At 40.1% G+C, this 23,393-nt stretch overlaps 1 long non-coding RNA gene across 2 annotated transcripts; it reads right to left on the bottom strand.

The window, feature by feature from the left end:
* Window positions 1-4,612: 4,612 nt before the first annotated feature.
* On the bottom strand, window positions 4,613-22,437 carry LOC138906458 (uncharacterized). Of its 2 annotated transcripts, XR_011413857.1 has the most exons (5): window positions 22,200-22,437; window positions 22,020-22,126; window positions 17,281-17,349; window positions 8,492-9,007; window positions 4,613-8,177 (listed from the first exon to the last, which is right to left on the bottom strand). It is a non-coding gene; the product is annotated as an uncharacterized lncRNA (long non-coding RNA). The 2 variants fall into 2 exon arrangements; XR_011413856.1 differs by having other exon boundaries at window positions 4,613-9,007.
* Window positions 22,438-23,393: the final 956 nt, after the last annotated feature.

The raw sequence follows: 23,393 nt of genomic DNA, 5'->3' as shown, positions 1-23,393 counted from the left end.
GGTGAAGATCTTGCTTCCAAGTCTGAATATTACCTATTCTCGTGTGATGACATATATGATTGTGAATTTTAGAAATAAACGGTTGCCCATCTGATTAGTTCAGCTATCACTGCTGGAAACCCCAGTGGTTGTTCGGTTGCGTACTCCCCGTCTGCCTATCTCACACACCCTTCTTATTCGACGATCATGATACTTCCTAAAAAATCAAAATTCTTGATCAATGGAGGAACAATATCACCATTTTTGTTCAAGAAGATACCAAAGCGGATGATTGACTCATTCCATACTAGAAATAATCACAGGAAATCCTTTGATAACCCGAAATTGTTCGTTTGGAAATTTCTCGAAAAGCTAAGCATAGGTTCCTCTCTCCATCGGAACAATAGAGTTGTTATGCTCATTACTAAACTTATTGAAGAGATGAAATATAACCAAGGTATATCTTTTTTATCAGAGGTTGAATCGATCATCAGAAGAAGAATTAGGCCAAAAATTAGGATACATTCTGAGAAAATCAAACTTCCATCGAAGAGAAGCAAGACATGCTGAAACTTCTCCTAGCAAAAAAAAAAAATCAAGCACCTAGTTCTTCCCAGCCTTAAGATCCTAGCCTAGTGTAGATCAACCAGTGACCCAAATTGGGATATTTTTTGTTTGCTTATGTTTTCAGTATTTTTTATTTCTTCTTATGCTTTGTGGTAGAATCTTATCAATCGTCAATGAAATTCACTGTTTTTTCTCTAACTGTTTGTTTAAATTTCTTTGATGGTTAAAATTCTTAGCTTGATCTATGATGATTAATCCATGATTGCATTTGAAGTAGCCCCAGTATCCATGAGTAAGTTTTAAAATCTAGTTATCTCACACTTTTTATGCAACTTTTCGATGATGCCAAAAGGGGAAAAAGTTTGTGCTTTACACTTTGAACAATGATATTTATAACCTAATGAACCTGGTCCTTGATGATAAGTGATAAAAAGGAAAAATATTTCTAACATTATGTTGATGTTGAGCTAAGTTGAAACAGGGCCTAAGCTTATGGAAGTACAGAATTTGTCATCATCAAAAAGAGGAAATTTGTTGGCCCAAGTAAAGGATAGTTTTGAAGATTGACAAAGGAACTCAGGGATGAACCTAGCACGTCACTGGTAGGTATAGACACGGGCAGATTCAAAGCACGTGAGATGCACATGCAGGAGATAAACGAAATGTGGCATAATAATAGATATCTCCTGATCGAAAAGATTGCATAATTGATAAGGAGAAGGACTTCTTACTCAACGAGAACATTATCCAAGATAAGGAAGGAGTTAGGAGTTGAGATTAATTAGAACTCTTCCACCAAGGAAGAGTAGCATTAGAACTCTAGTTATTTTCTACTCTACTAACTCTATAAATCGCAGGATGTTCTAATTCTAAAGGTGACGCACAAAAGCAGAAGTTAAACGTGAATTGAGAGCAAAATAGCAAGGCATTTTGCAAGCAGTTCGTGTATGATTCAAGTGTGTGAACCTGAAGCTACATGAACCAAATAGAAGAATCAGCTCCAAGTGTCTGTCTTTTATTCTAGTTCAATTGTAGTAGGTGTTTTCATATTGTACCTTTCAGCTTTATCTAGAGGCAATTGTAATAGGTACTGAGAGTATTCAAGTTAGAGTTAACTTGAAGTTGTCGCAGCAGTTAGAGGCTGGTTGCCACAACGGGATTAGAGTTAATCCTAGGTTTACAAAAGTGTTTTGTAAATGCAATTTTTGGCTCAGTGATTTAGTGAAGAGTTTTGGGAAAATCCTACTGGGAAGTAGGTCGTGGTTTTTTCACCTTTTGAGCTAGGTATTTTTCACGTAAAATACTTGTGTTCTTTAATTTTTGCATTTATTATTCCGCAACAATAGTATAAGGAACACATAGAAGAACCAGGTCCTTCCATAATTTGTGCACGCGAAAAATTGGATACCACACAAATCATTCCCCCCCCCTCCCCCCGTGTGGTATTGAAGTTAAAACATCAATATACCAAGTAGGGTGGGGCCCAAACAAATAAACCTTCTCCTACACAAAATAGGACACTTTTTCGGGACAGGACGTGCATGGCCGCACACCTGGAAGTGTGCTCGCACACTTGGCCGCGCACTTTTCACCCTGTTCTGCCTCATATGCACGCCCAATGTGCAGCCAGTGCGCGGCCGCGCATGTGGGCGGCGTTGTGTTGGGAATTTGGGAAAACTTAAAACTTGAAAAGTTGTATCCCTTTTACATAACTTTCCAACGATATAATGTGGAGCCCAAACGGAGTTCCGAGCGAAATGTTATGTACATTTTACTAGACACTGCGCAATATACCTGCTTGATTCTTCGTTTCATTGTACTATCATCTGATGATCCCCGAACTCGATCCCGACTTAATCCTTGGGCTTTTACTCAGACCTCAAAGCTCCCGAATAGCTTGAATTCATTCCATAACATCTACATAGATCGGAATCACTCCTACAAGGCATAAAACACACAATTAGTGCAAAACACTCGCGATTAAAGCTCCAACTCAATTAAATTACAGTAAATTAGAGTGTAATAATCGACTAAAATATGAGATTATAGCCTACCATCACTGGCCGACGAGAAGGAGGGTTGGCAGGCATCTCAGAGAGAGAAGAGAGAAAAGGAGAGATGGAGCTCCTGTTTGGGGGTGGGGCAGGGGTGCGGTTTGGAAAAAAGAGGGTTGGGAGTATTTTTTAAATCCAAGTGACTTTTTTAATTAGGGGATATATGATTTTAGATTTTTAAAATTCCAAATTTTATTCCACGTGGATTTATGAATGCTCCGTTAGTGATGGAGGACATATACGAGCCCATTTGTTCACAGTAAGGGCAGAATAGATGCCAACTTTTAATAGAGGACTAGCGTGTCCTATTTCACATAGTAAAGGGGCATTTTTGGCCCTTTTCGGTTGAATTTATGGCTTTTTTATGGAGTATCATTTATTCAGTCAATATTCTTTAAAAATTATCAAATCAACGTTTGCTTGGTGTTGTAGGAAAAAGGGAATATCTTTGCAGAAACATAGGAAAAAGGGGATATCGTTTGCAGAAACAAAAGAAACATCATGCCTACAGTCTACTGATCTCTTCTAGCTTTTTATTGTATAGTGTATACTCCTTTTCCGTGTAAATAACCTATAAAAATGTTTCCTTGACATTTTATTTATGCTAAAAATTTAGGAAGTCCAATCTATATCACATGAACGTTATTTTCGGTCAATATGATGTGGCATATTTGTTACGTTATAAGATTTTTTCATATTTGTGTTAAAGTGTACTTGACAAATGTTGGGCAAATTTCAGTGCCCCAACACCCCTTGCTTTCTATCGCACTTTATGTCCCAATTTATGTGTCAAAATTCTAATTTCGCGAGTTAAACTTCTTAATTTTGATGTGAATTTTGAACGTAGAATTTTTAAATGATACAAAATTTATACATTTGGAAACTACCTAAAAAATATTAAAAGTCACAATAATAAACAATATCAAATATAAAGACATAAAAAAATTATAGTAAAAGAAAATTCGTTTGACTCCCGTCTGCCGCATAAATTGGCACGGAGGGTAGTAAGAGTTTTTGAGAACTGAGATAAGGTGGTATTAAATTCCCTGTACGAGGAAATCAAGGTTTAAAAAAGAGTGAATGGGCTTTCACAGAAGTAGTAAGTTGAGCAGCGTGCTCCAAAAGTTGCATGTCTCTATTCCATTTAATCTAAACTAGGTGGTAATTTATAGCTAACAGCTGCTTTTGTTATGTCATGGACGGTAAGATTAAAACCACATAACATCACACGATTTCCTGATGCAACTCCATTGTTAAGCAAATCTTCAAGCTCATTTCTTGCCATATCATCAACTTTTTCCTGAAGATGAATGAGAGAAGGACCAAGACGAACCTGTATTCTTGGCCCAAATGGGCTGACCTTCCTGATGAGCTACTTGTCAAGATTTGCAAATGCCTCAAATACTCATTTCAAGTTGGTCATTTTCGTGCTGTTTGTACCTCTTGGAGATCCGCAGTTCCACGTCCCCCTTGTAAGAAACTCTCGAGCAGCAATCACAACTGAACCCACTAAGAAACCTCATAGAATATGCATCAGAAGATTGGTTTACTGGCTTGAACTTCAACAACTTCCACCTTCAACATCATCATCTCCCACCAGCTATTTGATAGCCGTAGAGGAACACTTTGGCGAAGACGGCCAAAGCCAACGTCTCCGCCTCTTGAACCCAATCACTGGAACTCCTATATCCTCAATACCATTAAACTTCCCTAAAGAGATTCATTCCGTATCTCAGTACTGCATTAATCTACCCTCTTTTGGCACGATACAAATGATTATCATTCCAATAAAGTTGTTTGTCTATCTGCTCGCGGTCGAATTAACCTGCAATGGACGTAATGGAAAAGCGGCTGCTATTCTTACCAAGAGCGGGTGAATAAAGTTGGGTTTACTGACACGTGAACCAAGAGTGAAAGTAGAATTAAATGAATTTATGGACCGTCTTCTTACAAACCATAATCTGGACAAGCCTGTTTATCACGACGTGGTGAAGTACAAGGACAAGTGGTGCGCTATTGACCAATACGGGCGTGGGTTTATAGTCGATTCTTCTTTGAACGTGAGCCTAGATACAAATCCTCTGTTTCTCCCAAACAGGAATGATTTGTTTGCTAACCACAAGTCATACTTGGTGAGATCATCAAGGGATACAGATCTGTATCTATTTCTAGTGGACAGATACTTGGATAAATCCTCGGTGCAAAGAAAATACGATCAATATTCTACATCTGATGTTACAGTCTTACAGAGGAAGCAGTTTATGACATGGCAGTTAGATTCAGTGTGTATAAACTTGATGAGGAGGAGCATAGTTGGAGGATGTTGAGACGCAGCCATGGAAGTTTCTAGATCGAGAGAAAAGAGTGAAACAGAGAAGAAAAGAAAATATAAGAGAACCTCATTTTCCACTATGTCTGTTATGACCTGTACACATATATTTATACACAACTAACTTCCACTAACTAACAACTAACTCACATAATTAACTATAGTTACCACTAACCAATTGTCTAACTAACCCACGTCATTATTCCTCTTAACACTCCCCCTCAAGCTGTGTAGTGAGATGAGATTGAATACTCCCAGCTGGGACAATAAGAAATCATGTTGTGAGTTACCAAGTCCTTTTGTGAGAATGTCAGCTAGCTGCAGATTCGATGGCACATGAACTGTTTGAATAAGACCCTCTTGCACCGTCTCTCTAATGAAGTGACAATCAATTTCTATGTGCTTAGTTCGCTCATGGCATATGGGATTTGTTGCTATTTGAATTGCTGCCTTACTATCACAGAATAGTTTTACTGGCAATTCTACATCAAAATTCAGCTCTTTGAACAATCCTACTAACCAGACTATCTCTACCACAACATTTGCTATGCTTCTATATTTTGCCTCTGCTGAACTCCTTGAAATGGTGTTCTGCTTCTTTGATTTCCAAGAGATCAAAGAATCTCCCAGCTTCACTACAAAACCACTGACTGACTTCCTTGTCATTGGACAAGTTGCCCAATCTGCATCACAATGCACTGTGAGTTGTGATGAAGCCTCAGCTCATAGTAGTATACCTAGCCCTGGTGCATTCTTTAGATACCTTACCACCCTTAGAGCTCCTTCCATATGAGATTTCTTTGGTTTGTGCATGAATTGACTCAAATTCTGCACAACATAAGCTATGTCTGGTCTGGTCATAGTGAGATATAGCACCTTTCCTACCAGCTGTTGATAACTGGTGGGATAAGGCAGCAGCTCATCTTGGTAGGTACTACAGGTTCCTCCTTCATCGAACTCCTCACTAGTAAGCCTTTGATTCACCTCTAGTGGTGTGCATGGCGGCTTAGATCCAGCTAGACCAAGATCGCTGATCAAGTCAAGAGCAAACTTTCTTTGGCAAACTAGAATTCCCTGATTACTTCTAGCAATTTCAAGTTCAAGGAAGTACTTCATCTCTCCCAGGTCCTTGATCTTGAAATGTTGTTGCAGCATGAGTTTAGCAGCCTCTATCGTGGTGGGATTGGATCCAGTGATTAGAAGATCATTGACATACACTAGAACAAGAACCTGATCATGACCAGAGTGTTTAGTAAAGAGAGAATAATAATGAAGGCTTTGGACAAAACCAGAAGCAGTTAAGGCCTCATAGAGTTTGAGATTCCACTGCCTAGAGACTTGCTTGAGGCCATAGAGTGACTTTTGAAGCTTGCATACCTGGTGGGACTCCCCCTGGCTAACAAGGCCAGGTGGTGGAATCATATATACATCCTCCACCAAATCTCCTTGCAAGAAGGCATTGAATACATCCATCTGATGAAACTTTCATCCATGCATAGCAGCTAGTGATAAGACTGCTCGTACAGTCACCATCTTGACCACAGGGGAAAAGGTTTCCAGATAATCAAGGCCTTCCTGCTGCGTGTAACCTTTGGCTACCGGCCTTGCCTTGTATCTTTTCACCTCACCATTGACATTATACTTGATTTTAAAGACCCACTTGCAACCTATTGGCCTTTTTTTTTGCTGGCAGATCCACCATGCACCAAGTGTTGTTTTCATTCAGGGCCTTCAATACTTGATCCATAGCCCCAATCCACTTAGGATCATGCATGGCCTCTGCATAAGAAGTTGGTTCTTTGACTGCTGAAAAGTTGCACACGAACTTGAAGTAAGGGGCTGACAATGAAGTATAGGACATAGGATGAAATAGGATACAGGGAAGCTGAGCTTGCAGTAGAGTCTCAAGAAGACATTCATGTAGGCACTTGGTGCACAAAACCATGAAGTCAGCCTGGTGTCTTGGTTGGCCTGGAGGATCTCCTAACTGCAACAGGTGGTGCATCAGTGCTCCTAATATTTGTTGTAGGGGTAACAGCTGGTGTGAATAGCACTGGTGATTCTACAGGACAAGCTGGCTCACTGTGAACTAAAGCAGGATGAGTAGTAGGTGAACATTCAACTGAACTTTTAACTAGTTCAACCATAGTGGGAGAACTACCACTGTGATCAACCTGTGCATTATCTGTGACAAGGACGGACACAAAGAACTCAGCATCTGCTGCTTGAGAGGAAGGAACTAGTTCAAATGTGCCCCTTGCAGCAAGGGAGCTAAAAGGAAACACATTCTCCTAGAACACAACATCCCTGCTAACAAACATAATATGGTTAGTCAGGCTATACAGTTTGTAGCCTTTCTGAGTAGAGGAATACCCCAGGCGTACTGCCTTTTTTGCTCTTGCATCAAATTTGTCTGTGTTGGCACCTGTTCTAGTTGCATAACATAAGCATCCAAGGACCCTTAGGTGTTGAAGGTTAGGTTTCCTGTCATAGAACACTTCAAATGGAGACTTTCCTGACAATGGAGTAGAAGGGATCATGTTAATAAGATACACATCACTATGCACACACAATCCCCAGAACCTTAAGGGAATGCTTCCTTGAAATCTGATTGACTTAGAAACTTCTAATATTTGCCTATGTTTCCTTTCCACCACTCCATTCTGCTGGGGTGTATGAACACATGAACTTTGGTGAATGATTCCTGCTGAGCTAAAAATATCATGGCAATGAGTATTAAAAAACTTTGTACCATTGTCACGCCTGAAGACCTTGACAGTTCTATCAAACTGAGTTTTTATTAAAGTGAGAAAATCCTTCATTACAATTGAGACATCACTTTTGAGCTTTAACAAAAAAATCCAAAGCAGTCTACTATGATCATCCACTAGAGTTAAGAAGTATCTATTCCCATCATAAGTGGGAACTCTATAAGGTCCCCATACATCACCATGTACTAAATCAAAAGAACATGCTGCTCTACTAGTGCTCTGTGGAAATGGTAACCTAGTCTGTTTGGCTAGAGGGCAAATTGAGCATGGGCTGCTACTTTTATTATGATGTTGTACTATATGCATTTGCTGCAATATTTTGCGAGGGACATGGCCTAGTCTTTTGTGCCAAGTCTCCTCATCACCTCTCACATGTAATACTACTGAGTGAGCCATCTAGTTGCTATGTTTGTGATCCCAGTAGTAAAGTTCATTGAGAACTCTACCAGTCAACTTCACCTTCCCAGTGTGAAGGTCCTGCATGAGACAGAAATCAGGAAAGAATGCCATACAACAATTCAGTTCTTTAGTAAGCTTATAGATAGAGATAAGGTTGTATTTAAAATCGGGCACACAAAGAACTCCTGAGATTTCCCCTTGGTTAAGTTTACATTTACCAACATGAGCTATAGGGAGCTGAGATCCATTTGGCAAGTGTACTGTACCTGACTCACTATCAAGGGTATGCATTTCAGACATCATCTTAGAACTAGAAACCATGTGATTAGTGGCTCATGTATCAACTATCCATTCGGGATTAATACAAGTGGCCATAAATGATCTAATGATACCTGCCATGTTAGTTGTTGAGGCTCAGGTATTATCTTTGGTTAGCATTCTGAGTAACTGGTTGTATTGTTCTAGAGTGAAAGACATAGGTCCCGCTCCTCCTATTCCTGCTGTCACGACCCGAAATTTCCACCTTCAGACTGTGATGGCGCCTAACATTTCACTTGCTAGGCAAGCCAACGTTAGAATAATATTAACTAATTTTTAAGCAATTTTTAAATTATTAATAATCAAGGAAACAAATGCGGAAGCAAAGTTTGAAATATAGTGAAATAATCCATAAAAACAACGGTGTCTAAATACCATCCCAGAATTGGTGTCACAAGTGCACGAACTTCTAGAATAAATACAAATAAAGGTCTGAATAAAATAAAGCTGTCTGGAAATAAACACATAGCTAAAGTAAAATAGACGGGGACTTCAGAATTGCGAACGCCATGCAATTATACCTCAAGTCTCCTCCGAATAGCTGAAATCCGAGCAAGTCTATGGTACGCCACTGGGACCAACTCCAAAATCTGCACAAGAAGTGCAGAGTGTAATATCAGTACAACCGACCCCATGTACTGGTAAGTGCTGGGCCTAACCTCGACGAAGTAGTGACGAGGCTAAGACGGTTCACTTACATTAACTTGTACGCAATATTAATGACAACAACAAATAAAAGAAATAAAATAGGTAACTCATTTATAATAATTGAAGCCAACTCAGCAGTCATAATCCATTATCATTTCAACCAATTCTGTTGCAACATGCAACGCGCTCTCACATTATATTCACATTTAATTCTATTGCAGCGTGCAACCCGCTCTCCCAATATATATATTCCTTTTAATCAAGTCTGTCATATATTTATTTCAATCAAGTATATATATATATAGACTTTTTGCAGAGTGCAATCTGATCCCCCAATACTGACTTTTAAATAAGTCTATTGCGGCGTGCAATCCGATCCCCCAATATTGACTTTTAATTAAGTCTATTGCGGCGTGCAATCCGATCCCCCAATATTGACTTTTAAATAAGTCTATTACGGTGTGCAATCTGATTCCCCAATATTGATATATTTACTTTCATTTTCGTTGCGGCGTGCAACCCGTTCCTCCAATATATATAACTTTAAATAGCTTATAATGTAAATAAAAATTACTCCAATAAATACCACGTCCAATGAGAACTATTAAACATCAAGGCACACAATAATTATAATTTATTTATGAACAAACAATGGCAATAACAATTTATTTTGGAAATCAGGGAAAAAATAGACAGTTTAATATTTAATACGCTAAATGTCAAGTAGCAATTAGTGCACATAATTCAAATAAGCATGTAGCAATTATTACAGGAATTTAAGAATTAATATTTGGCAAAGAATAGGAGAGAAACAATTATAATAACAATTAATTTATGGTTTAAAACAATTTATGGTTTTTCAAGTAAGCACGCAAACAATAAATTTCACGACGTATAGACACTCGTCACCTTGCCTATACGTCGTTCACATACATTTCACATAACAAATAATTTAAGGGTTTTATTCCCTCAAGTCAAGGTTAACCACGACACTTACCTCGCTTTGCAAATTTCAATCAATTATTCAACCACAACTTTTCCTTTTAAATTTGTCTCCGAAAGTTTCAAATCTATTCACAAACAATTCGATATGTTCAATACTAATCATAGGAATTAATTCCATATGAATTTACTACTTTTCCGGATAAAAATCCGAACTTCATTTAAATATTCGACAGTGGGACCCACGTCTCAAATCCAGGAAAAACTCGCGAAATCTGAACACCCGTTCCGATATGAGTTTAACCATACAAAAATTGTCCAATTCTGATATCAAATGGACCTTCAAATCTTAACTTTTCTTTTTTGAAAGATTTTTAAAAAAATCTGATTTCTTCCATCTAAATCCGAAATAAATGATGAATATAGACATGGATTTGTGAAATATAATCACTTTTGGTTAAAGAACGCTTACCCAATTCAAAGTCGTGAAAATCCCCTTTGAAATCACCCAAATCCGAGACTTGAAACTCAAAAATGAGTAAAAATGGCGACTTCCGAATTTATGAGCTCTGCCCAGTCATTTTTGCATATGCGAATAAAAGTTCCGCATTTGCGGACTCACATTTGCAAGACAAAGCTCGCATTTGCGATGCCAGGCTGCCAGGTGAAGTTCCGCATCTGCGGACGCTCCTGTCGCACCTGCGACATCTGCTTCTGCGCAAAATGGCAACACCTGCGAAGACCCCAGGCCAGCCCAGTCCCGCATCTGCATGGTTTGGTGCGCATTCGCTTCTGCGATCGAAGCCTTGACACGCCTGGGCGCATCTGCGATGGAAGGCTCGCATCTGCGAGCTCGTACCTGTGGACAAAAATCCTCAGGTGCGATTACAACAGAATGAGCAAAATTCAGATTTTGCTTAAGTCCAATCCTTGATTCGATTTCAATCCGTATCACTCTCGGGACCCCGTATGAATATATCAACAAGTCCAATAACATAATACGGACTTACTCGGGGTCTCGTATCACATCAAACAACGCTGAAATTGCAATTCACACCCCGATTCAAACTTTGAGTTTTAAACTTTTCAATTTGCAAACCTCGTGCCAAAACATATTAAATGAATCCGGAATGAATTCAAATTTGGCACACAAGTCATAAATGACATAACGGAGCTGTTCAAATTTCCAGAATCGGATTCCGGTTCTGATATCAAAAAGTTAACCCCGTGGTCAAACTTGGAATTTTTAGCCTTTAAATTGCTAGTTCCGTTAAATGGTCATAACTTGAGCTAGGGGCCTCCAAATTAAATTCCGGGCATACGCTCAAGACCCAAATCACGATACGGAGCTACTGGAACTGTCAAAACACTGATTGGGGTTTGTTTGCTAAAAATATAGACCAAAGTCAACTCAATTGAGTTTTAAAGCTCTATTTCACATTTTAATCCATTTTTCACATGAAAACTTTTCGGAAAATTTTACGGACTGCGCACGCAAGTCGAGGAATGATAAATAGTGCTTTTCGAGGTCTTAGAACACATAATTACTTATTAAATTTAAAGATAACATTTTGGGTCATCACATTCTCCACCTCTAAAACAAACGTTCGTTCTCGAACGGAGTTAGAAAAAAAAAAGAATACCTGAGATGGAGAAAAGGTATGGATATATACTTCGCATGTCCGACTCGGACTCCCAGGTAGATGCCTCTACCGGCTGACCTCTCCATTGCACCTGAACTGAAGGATAACTCTTAGATCTCAACTGTCGGACCTGCCGGACTAGAATAGCCACTAGCTCCTCCTCGTAAGTCAAATCTTTGTCCAATTGGACTGAGTTGAAATCTAATACATGGGACGGATCACCGTGATATTTCCAGAGCATAGACACATGGAACGCCGGATGAACCGCTGATAAACTAGGTGATAATGCAAGCCTGTAGGCTACTTCACCCACCCTTTTAAGAATTTCAAAGGGTCTGATATACCTAGGGCTCAACTTGCCCTTCTTTCCGAACCTCATTACACCTTTCATAGGTGAAACCCGGAGCAATATTCTTTCTCCAACCATGAATGCAATATCACAAACTTTACAGTCGGCATAACTCTTTTTCCTAGACTGAGCTGTGAGATGTCGACCCTGAATAATCTTGACCTTATCCAAGGCATCCTGTACCAAATCGGTACCCAATAACCGAGCCTCTCCCGGTTCAAACCAACTAACTGGCGATCGGCATCGCCTTCCGTATAATGCCTCATATGGAGCCATCTGAATGCTCGACCGGTAGCTTTTATTATAAGCAAATGCTGTCCAATTGGCCTAATAGAAAATCGACTTGAGAAGCTGATGTTCTTGGTAAGTGGCAAGAAATGATCCCAAAAACCTCCAAATTCTATAACACAAGCGCGGAGCATATCTTCCAATATCTGAATAGTGCGCTCTGACTGTCCGTCCGTCTGTGGATGAAATGTAGTACTCAACTCCACCGGCATGCCTTAACTCACGTTGTACAGCCCTCCAGAAATGTGAGGTAAACTGCGTACCTCGATCTGAAATAATAGACACGGGCACATCGTGAAGGCGGACAATCTCACGAATGTAAATTTCAGCTAACCTCTCTGAAGAATAGGTAACTGCCACTGGAATGAAATGTGCTGACTTGGTCAGCCTGTCCAAAATGACCCAAACTGCGTCAAATTCTCTCTGAGTCCGGGGAAGCCCAACAACAAAATCCATAGTGATACGCTCCCACTTCCACTCAGGAATTTCTAACTTCTCGAGCAAACCACCAGGTCTCTGATGCTCGTACTTAACTTGCTGACAATTCAGACACCGAGCTACATATGCAACTATATCCTTTTTCATTCTCCTCCGCCAATAATGTTGCCGCAAATCTTGATACATTTTGGCAGTACCTGGATGAATAGAATACCTGGAACTGTATGTTTCTTCAAGAATTAATTCACGAAGCCCATCTACATTAGGCACACAAATACGACCATGCATTCGTAGAACCCCATCTTCCCTCACATCAACCTGTTTGGCATCACCGTGCCGCACCGTGTCCTTAAGGACAAGTAAATGAGGATCATCATACTGCCTCCCTCTGATACGCTCATATAAAGAAGACCGAGCGACTGTGCAAGCCAGAACCCGACTGGGTTTTGAAACATCTAACATCACGAACTGATTAGCCAAAGTCTGAACATCTGCAGCTAATAGCCTCTCACCAACCGGAATATACGGAAGACTGCCCATACTCACAGCCTTTTTACTCAAAGCATCGGCCACCACATTGGCCTTTCCGGGGTGATACAAAATGGTGATATCATAGTCTTTCAACAACTCCAACCATCTTCTATGCCTCAAATTAAGATCCTTTTATTTGAGATATTGAAGGCTGCGATGATCAGTAAATACCTCACACGAGACACCGTAGAGGTAATGCCTCCAAATCTTCAGCGCATGAACAATGGCTGCCAATTCTAAGTCATGAGCAGGATAATTCTTCTCGTGAACTTTCAACTGCCGCAATGCATATGCAATTACCTTGCCATCTTGCATTAATACTGCACCAAGCCCAATGTGAGATGCGTCACAATATACCGTATATGATCCTGAACCTGTGGGTAATATCAACACTGGCGCCGTAGTCAAAGCGGTCTTGAGCTTCTGAAAGCTCAACTCACACTCGTCTGACCATCTGAATGGGACACCTTTCTGGGTCAATCTGGTCATTGGGCTTGCTATAGATGAAAACCCCTCCACGAACCGACGATAATAACCTGCTAAACTCAGGAAACTCCGGATCTCTGTAACTGAAGTAGGTCTAGGCCAATTCTGAACAGCTTCAATCTTTTTAGGATCCACCTTTATACCTTCTGCCGATACAACATGTCCCAAAAAAGGCAACTGAGTCTAACCAAAACTCACATTTTGAAAACTTGGCATATAACTGATTATTCTTCAAGGTGTGAAGCACACTTCGAAGATGCTGCTCATGTTCCTCTCGACTGCTGGATTAAATCAAGATATCATTAATGAATACAACCACAAAAGAATCCAAATAAGGCCTGAACACCCGATTCATCAAATCCATAAATGTTGTTGGGGCATTTGTCAACCCAAATGACATCACTAGGAATTCGTAATGCCCATACCGAGTTCGAAAAGCTATTTTAGGGACATCAGATGCCCTAATCTTCAACTGATGGTAACCAGACCTCAAATCGATCTTCGAAAATACCTTGGCACCCTGAAGCTGATCAAATAAGTCATCAATTCTTGGCAGCGGATATTTGTTTTTGATAGTGGCCTTGTTCAACTGCCGATAGTCTATACACATCCGCATAGAGCCATCTTTCTTCTTTACAAATAATACTGGTGCACCCCAGGGGCGAGACATTGGTCTAATGAATCCCTGATCAAGCAAGTCTTGTAACTGCTCTTTTAATTCTTTCAACTCTGGCGGGGCCATACGGTATGGCAGAATAGAAATTGGCTGAGTGCCCGGAGCCAAATCAATACAGAAGTCAATATCTCTTTCGGGTGGCATCCCCGGCAGATCTGCAGGAAATACTTCTGGAAATTCACGAACAATTGGTACTAAGTCCATAGACGGGACATCCGCACTGGGATCACGAATATAAGCCAAATAGGCTAGACACCTTTTCTCTACCATACGCCGAGCTTTCATATAAGAAATAACCATGCTGGTAGAATGACCAGGAGTTCCTTTCCACTCTAACCGAGGTAACCCCGGCATAGCTAGGGTCACTGTCTTGGCATGACAATCCAATATAGCATGATAAGGAGACATTCAATCCATACCCAAGATGACATCAAAATCTACCATATCAAGAAGTAGAAGATCTACACTAGTCTCAAGATTACCAATAGTAACCACACACGAATGATAGACATGATCTACTATAACAGAGTCTCTCACCGGTGTAGATACACAGAAGCACTCAGAGAATCACAAGGCACAACCAAATATGAAGCAAAATAGGAGGACACATAGGAATAAGTAGATCCTGGATCAAATAGAACAGAAACATCTCTATGGCAAACTGGAATAATACCTGTGATCACAACATCAGATGACTCGGCCTCAGGCCTAGCTGGAAAAGCATAAAATCAGGGCTGGGCCCCACCACTTTGAACTACGTCTCTGGGACGGCCTCTAACTGGCTAGCCTCCACCTCTAACGGTCTGACCTCCACCTCTAATGGCCTGACCTCCACCTCTAATGGCCTGACCTCCACCTCTAATGGCCTGACCTCCCTCTCTAGCTGCCTGACCCCTACCTCTAGCTGGCTGAGCAGGCGGTGAAGCAACCGGTGCCGGTATGATGGCACGAGAATCTTGCCGAGATCTGTTACTGGCCAAACTAGTGCAATACCTCCTGATGTGACCAATGTTTCTACACTCATAACACCCATCCTGATGTCGTGGCTGCTGAAGCTGAAGCTGACCCAAATGGGCCGGTTAACCGCTGTAGTAACTCTGGAGTGGTGATGCACTGAAAGGAGCTGAATGTGCACTGAATACTGGCTGCCCAGAGTAAGGCATAACAGGACCGTGACTCCCTGAAGCACCGGGAGATACATGAAGTGCTGAATGAAACGGTCTGGGGATGAGCCCTACCAAAATTACCTCTGCCTCCAGATGAGGCACCACTGAAACCACCAAACTGACGAGGCCTCTTATCGGACCTCTGCCCTCTCTCCTGTGCAAGAACCATCTCGATCTTCCTTGCGACATTAGCAGCCGTCTGAAAAAAAAATCTCACTTTCGGTCTCCTTGGCCATCTGAAGTTTGATAGGGTCATTGAGTCCCTCAATAAACCTCCTCACTATCTCTCCCTCCGTAGGTAGTAAAAGGAGAGCATGACGGGCCAAATTCACAAAATGGGACTCATACTGAGTAACAGTCATATTGCCCTACTGTAGACGCTCAAATTGCTTGCGGAATTCCTCTCTCAGTGTGATAGGGAGGAACTTCTCCAGAAATAGCTGAGAAAACTGCTCCCAGGTAAGTGCAGGCGATCCGACTGGTCGAGTCAATGTATAATCTCTCCACCACCTCTTGGCAGAACCCATCATCTGAAATACAGCAAAATCAACCTCATTGGTCTCAACTATACCCATGTTCCGCAGCACCTCGAGGAAGCATTCAAGATAATCCTATGGGTCCTCAGAAGGTATACCACTGAAGTGAACTAGAAAGAGCTTGGTAAACTTATCCAGTCTCAATAAGGCCTCAAAAGACATGGCGGGCCTATTACCGGTCTGTGCCGCAACAACTGGCTGAACTACCCCAACTGGCGGGGCTGCTGAAGCCTGATTTTGGGGAGCCATCTGCTCCGGAGCGGGAGTAGTGGGAGTTTGTGCTCCTCCCCCAGCCTGTGAGATGGCTGGTGCCACTGGAAATGTACCATTCTGGGTCATGCCCTCCATAAGACTTACTAGACGGACTAGAGCGTCCTGAAGTACTGAAGTGGCTATGAATCCTTCCGGGACCTGAACTGGTCTAGCTGGTACATTCTGAACTGGAACCTCCTCCTGAAGGTCCACCTGAGGTTCTACAACAGGTGCAGTTGCTCGAGCTCTGGACTGAGCTCTACCTCGGCCTCTGTCTCGGCCTCTAGCACGACCTCTACCCCTGGCCATAGTTGCCATCGGGGGTTCTGGTCCCTGTCCATCGGTAGAGGTATTACGTGTTCTCACCATCTGCGAGAGAATAAGAATAGAATGGTCCAATCATCGATGATAAAATAAAATCGCATGACAGAATAAGAAACAAGTGATATTGTTCCTAAACTTCATAGCCTCTGAGAGATAAGTACAGACATCTCCGTACCGATCCTTCAGACTCTACTAAGCTTGCTCGAGACTCGTGAGACCTATGTAACCTAGTGCTCTGATACAAACTGTCACGACCCGAAATTTCCACCTTCGGAACGTAATGGCGCCTAACATTTCACTTGCTAGGCAAGCCAACGTTAGAATAATATTAACTAATTTTTAAGCAATTTTTAAATTATTAATAATCAAGGAAACAAATGCGGAAGCAAAGTTTAAAATATAGTGAAATAATCCATAAAAATAACGGTGTCTAAATACCATCCCAGAATTGGTGTCACAAGTGCACGAGCTTCTAGAAAAAATACAAATAAAGGTCTGAATAAAATAAAGCTGTCTGGAAATAAACACACAGCTAAAGTAAAATAGACGGGGACTTAAGAACTGCGGACGCCATGCAGTTATACCTCAAGTCTCCTCCGAATAGCTGAAATCCGAGCAAGTCTATGGTACGCCGCTAGGACCAACTCCAAAATCTGCACAGGAAGTACAAAATGTAGTATCGGTACAACCGACCCCATGTACTGGTAAGTGTTGAGCCTAACCTCGACGAAGTAGTGACGAGGCTAAGGCGGTTCACTTACATTAACATGTAAGCAATATTAATGACAACAACAAATAATAGAAATAAAATATGTAACTCATTTATAATAACTGAAGCCAACTCAACAGTCATAATCCATTATCATTTCAACCAATTCTGTTGCAGCGTGCGACGCGCTCTCACATTATATTCACATTTAATTCTGTTGCAGCGTGCAACCCGCTCTCCCAATATATATATTCCTTTTAATCAAGTCTGTCATATATTTATTTCAATCAAGTATATATATAGACTTTTAAATAAGTCTGTTGCGGCATGCAATCTGATCCCCCAATATTGACTTTTAATTAAGTCTATTGTGGCGTGCAATCCGATCCCCCAATATTGACTTTTAAATAAGTCTATTGCGGCGTGCAATCTGATCCCCCAATATTGATATATTTACTTTCATTTCCGTTGCGGCGTGCAACCCGTTCCCCCAATATATATAACTTTAAACATCTCATAATGTAAATAAAAATTACTCCAATAAATACCACGTCCAATGAGAACTATTAAACATCAAGGCACACAATAATTATAATTTATTTATGAACAAACAATGGCAATAACAATTTATTTTGAAATCAGGGAGAAAATAGACAGTTTAATATTTAATACGCTAAATGTCAAGAAGCAATTAGTGCACATAATTCAAATAAGTATGTAGCAATTATTACAGGAATTTAAGAATTAATATTTGGCAAAGAATAGGAGAGAAACAATTATTATAACAATTAATTTATGGTTTAAAACAATTTATGGTTTTTCAAGTAAGCAGGCAAACAATAAATTTCACGACGTATAGACACGCGTCACCTTGCTTATACGTCGTTCACATGCATTTCACATAACAAATAATTTAAGGGTTCTATTCCCTCAAGTCAAGGTTAACCACGACACTTACATCGCTTTGCAAATTCTAATCAATTATTCAACCACAACTTTTTCTTTTAAATTTATCTCCGAAAGTTTCAAATCTATTCACAAACAATTCGATATATTCAATACTAATCATAGGAATTAATTCCATATGAATTTATTACTTTTCCGGATAAAAATTCGAAATTTATTTAAATATTCGACAGTGGGACCCACGTCTCAAATCCCTAAAAAAACTCACGAAATCCGAACACCAGTTCCGATACGAATTCAACCATACAAAAATTTTTCAATTCCGATATCAAATGGACCTTCAAATCTTAACTTTTTGTTTTTGAAAGATTTTAAAAAAAATCTGATTTCTTCCATCTAAATCAGAAATAAATGATGAATATAGACATGGATTTATGAAATATAATCACTTTTGATTAAAGAACACTTAACCAATTCAAAGTCGTGAAAATTCCCCTTGAAATCGCCCAAATCCGAGACTTGAAACTCAAAAATGAGTAAAAATGGCAACTTCTGAATTTATGGGCTCTGCCAAGTCATTTTCGCATCTGCGGATAAAAGTTCCACATTTGCGGACTCGCATTTGCGAGACAAAGCTCGCATTTGCGATGCCAGGCTGCCAGGTGAAGTTCCGCATCTGCAGACACTCCTGTCGCACCTGCGACATCCGCTTCTGCGCAAAATGGCCGCACCTGCGAAGACCCCAGGCCAGCCCAGTCCCGCATCTGCGTGGTTTGGTGCGCATCTGCAGACACGCTTCTGCGATCGAAGCCTTGACACACCTGGGCGCATCTGCGATGGAAGGCTCGCATCTGCGAGCTCGCACCTGCGGGCAAAAATCCGCATGTGCGATTACAACAGAATTAGCAAAATTCAGATTTTGCTTAAGTCCAATCCTTGATCCGATTTCAATCTGTATCACTCTCGGGATACTCGGGACCCCATACGAATATACCAACAAATCCAATAACATAATACGGACTTACTCGGGGTCTCGTATCACGTCAAACAACGCTGAAATTACAATTCACATCCCGATTCAAACTTTGAGTTTTAAACTTTTCAATTTGCAAACCTCGTGCTAAAACATATTAAAGGAATCCGGAATGACTTCAAATTTGACACACAAGTCATAAATGATATAACAGAGCTGTTCGAATTTCCAGAATCGGATTTCGGCTCCGATATCAAAAAGTCAACCCCGTGATCAAACTTGGAATCTTTAGCCTTTAAATTGTTAGTTCCGTTAAATGGTCATAACTTGAGCTAGGGACCTCCAAATTAAATTTCGGGCATACGCCCAAGTCCCAAATCACGATACGGAGCTACCGGAACTGTCAAAATACTGATCCGGGTCCGTTTGCAAAAAATGTTTACCAAAGTTAACTCAGTTGAGTTTTAAAGCTCTATTTCACATTTTAATCCATTTTTCACATGAAACCTTTTCGAAAAATTTTACGGACTGCGCACGCAAGTCGAGAAATGATAAATGGTGCTTTTCGAGGTTAGAACACAGAATTACTTATTAAATTTAAAGATGATATTTTGGGTCATCACACCTGCATCCTGCCCAGTATGATGTCCTCCATTGCTAGTGTTGATTCCTCCTGTTGTCACATTGTATGTATCAAAGTGAGTGTGGCCGTGAGGTTGAGTAGAGCAAGCTGCTATAGATCCAGACGTATTATGAGATCTACCAAAACAATTTGTCTCCTTAGGTCCACCATAATTCACAGCATTAGGTCCACCATAGCTCACAGCATTAGCGCCTTGCTTTCTCCTCCCTTTAAAATCAGGTGGATATCTAATGAGCTGGTAGCGATTTTCCTTGCTGTGTTCTTTCATCTTACAATGCTCACACTAAACAATGTTGTGGCTCCTGTCATTGTAGCTTCTCTTGGGCTTTTGCTGTGAATTCTTAGCAGTCCACAAGGCAGTAATGTTGTTTACCTCTCCAAGAGTGACGTGGCTCTGAGTAGAGTTTGATTTCTGAGTCTCATCTTCTATGATCAAAGCATAGGCCTAATTCAAAGTAGGCTCAGTGGTCTTCATCAGTATCTGTCTCCTTGCTTGAGCATAGGAATCATTCAATCCTCCTAATAATTGAAGCAATCTCTGTTGGTGAAGATGCTCAACATAGTCTGTTGACTTCTCACATCTACAACTAGGAGTAGGAGCCATAGCATCAAATTCATCCCAAAGTTCCTTCAATATTGTGAAGTAAACTGATACAAAATCAGTTCCTTGCGAAATTGTTGCAATTGCACGATGCAACTGATAGATTCTCATACGATTGACCTTATCAAATCGCTCTTGTAGGTCCTTCCAAACCAAATGTGCATTCGAAGCATAAACAATTCCACTCAACAAGTGTGGAGATATTGTGTTCATGATCCAAGAGAGGACAATTGCATTGCATGTCTCTCAATCCTCGTGGAATACAATAGGAAATGATTCCTTAACACACGCACCAGTAACAAACCCTAGCTTTCGTTTGGCTTAGAGTGCAATTCTCATCGACCTTCTCCATAGCCCATAATTCTCAGATCCCTGGAGCTGAACCGGAATTAAAACAGAGCTTGGAGTGTCCGATGGATGTAGAAACAAAGGATAAGTATGATCGATTTTAATCTCCGCCATTGTTGACATCGAAGAGTCCGCCATTGTTCGATCAAAATGAACGAGAAACAGAACTCGACCTAGCGACTACAGAGAATAAGAAACAATTGACTTACAGTCACAAGAATGTGAATTGCGCGATCAATTTGCTGCCATAGCTCTGATACCATGTTGAGACGCAACCATGGAAGTTTCTAGATCGAGAGAGAAGAGTGAAACAGAGAAGAAGAGAATCTCATTTTCCACTATATCTGTTATGACCTGTACACATATATTTATACACAACTAACTTCCACTAACTAACAACTAACTCACATAATTAACTATAGTTACCACTGACCAATTGTCTAACTAACCCACGTCATTATTCCTCTTAACAGAGGAAGGTTACAAGCTTGAACGACCAAGTCATATTTGTAGGAGATGATGCATCTTTTTGGTCTTACTGTGTGTCTGCTGAAGATTTTCCAGGGTGTAGAGGAAATATGATTTTCTTCACGGATCAGTTCAGGGGAGCTGAGAATGGAGATTTTCATGATTTTTGGGATGCGCTAAAACATGATAAAGGCTACTCACTTGGGGGATTTCATATGGAGGATGCATTTCTTGGACCAATGGCATGTTTCCCTGGTACACTGATTTTTTCTGGCCACCTCCTAATTGGCTCGGCTGAGATTCCCTCTCCAATGTCATGGTTAAATTCTACTCCGTGATCCATTTTATGTGTTAGATTGAATCTTGAAAAGTGAAAAATATTTTGTATGTTCAGAGCACTACTACTTCAATTGTCTAGACAAAACTCATTCTAATTTAATTGAGTATTTAATGCGTTTTAGTCTCATAATTTGCTAGCTCTGTGGTCCAGTGGAGTAAAGTATATGAACTGTGATTAAGGGCCTGGAGCATTGAGTTGTTACTTGATAGTTGCTACATTATTGAAGTGTATTTTCTCAACATGTTAGGTCTGTTCGTCCCATTTGAATTTTGACTCTTGGCCTCCCATACCCAAAAGAAAGTTAAACAACTGAAAAAGGTTCGGGCTTAGCTGACCTATAAAACAAGGTTTTGGTTTAGCTCCTCTGCATCTGCTCTCATAATTAAAGGAACCAGACCTGTCCTGAACAAAACTGAGAACAGTGAATTCCACATTACAGGGCCTGTACAAAAAAAAAGAGAAAGGAGAATTAGCTTGCATTTCAAAGGCATTTGTAGCTTAACTCAACCACTTACTTTCTTGCTTTGTTTTCTTGAAAACGAAGTGATACTCTTCCCTCATAAAGAATATCAGATGGGATGGGTCATTGGACAAGAATGCAGAGTATGAATGGACTTTCACAAAAACGTTAATGTTAAGCTGCAGGCTTCCAAAGTTTCATGTCTCCCTTCCTTCTTTGCGTAGTGCTTTGTGCTTTAGTGCCCCCAGAATAAAGGTGGACGAAAAGCGTGTCCTATCCCTAATCCTACTCCATTCTTTTACTTCTCTCACCAAAACTCGTTAGTGTTCCATTTAAATTATTTAAATTATGCAGCTTGACTCGGCACAGAAATTAAGAAAGATAAGAAGACTTTTAAAACTTGTGACTTAAAAATTTAAGGGATAAAAATTTTGTGGGGGTCATGACATTTGTATAGTTATAAAAACTTCTCATTAAGAATCAAATGGGTAAAATGAAAAGTTTAAAGTTAAATTATTTTCAAATTTAAAAATATGTCATTTATTTTGGAACAGACTAAAAAGAAAAGTACCTCGTCTAATTTGAAACGGATGTAGTATTATAATACTCTCTCTGTTCCAGTCTATGCGAACCTATTTACTTTTTTGTCTGTTTATGTTTCAAAAAGAATGATTCCTTTCTAAATTTGGAAACAATTTAACTTAAACTTCCAACTCTATCCTTAATGAGAAAGCTTTTATAACCACACAAATAGTCTAGACCCCTTTTTGATTTGTTTAGGATTACAAATTTCAAAAGTCCCCATTTTTTCTTAAACTATGTGCTCAGTCAAACAAGTTGGAACAGGGAATACCTAAAAGAAACAAACTAAAATATTAAGCTACAGTCTTGGAGATTCGCAGCTCGTCCCGTAAGAGCGGGTTCACAACTATAACAAGTTTTCCAACTAGACAAATTGAAGCATATAGCAATCAATTTCAATCCGAAAGGACATCAGTTTAATTTTCGAATCAAATCTAGTGGAAGATGCATTTGTTTCAACACCTTTTGAAAATAATCATGTTCTCGATAGTATGTGTATGCACTGGCATATATCAACTCGATTAAGGACCAAATCATATTTTTCTTTAAAAAAAAAAAAACTATCTTCTGTTTACAATTCGAAACTATGTTTCCATATCTGTCCTGACTTCAACATTTTCACAAAATGATCAATTTGAACATATTTGACGCCACAGATCCACCAATA

This window comes from Nicotiana tomentosiformis, chromosome 2, assembly GCF_000390325.3.
Source record: "Nicotiana tomentosiformis chromosome 2, ASM39032v3, whole genome shotgun sequence".
NCBI classification, from domain to species: Eukaryota; Viridiplantae; Streptophyta; class Magnoliopsida; order Solanales; family Solanaceae; genus Nicotiana; species Nicotiana tomentosiformis.
The sequence above is the reverse complement of the archived record's forward strand: the minus strand, read 5'-3'. Positions and strand labels throughout refer to the sequence as shown.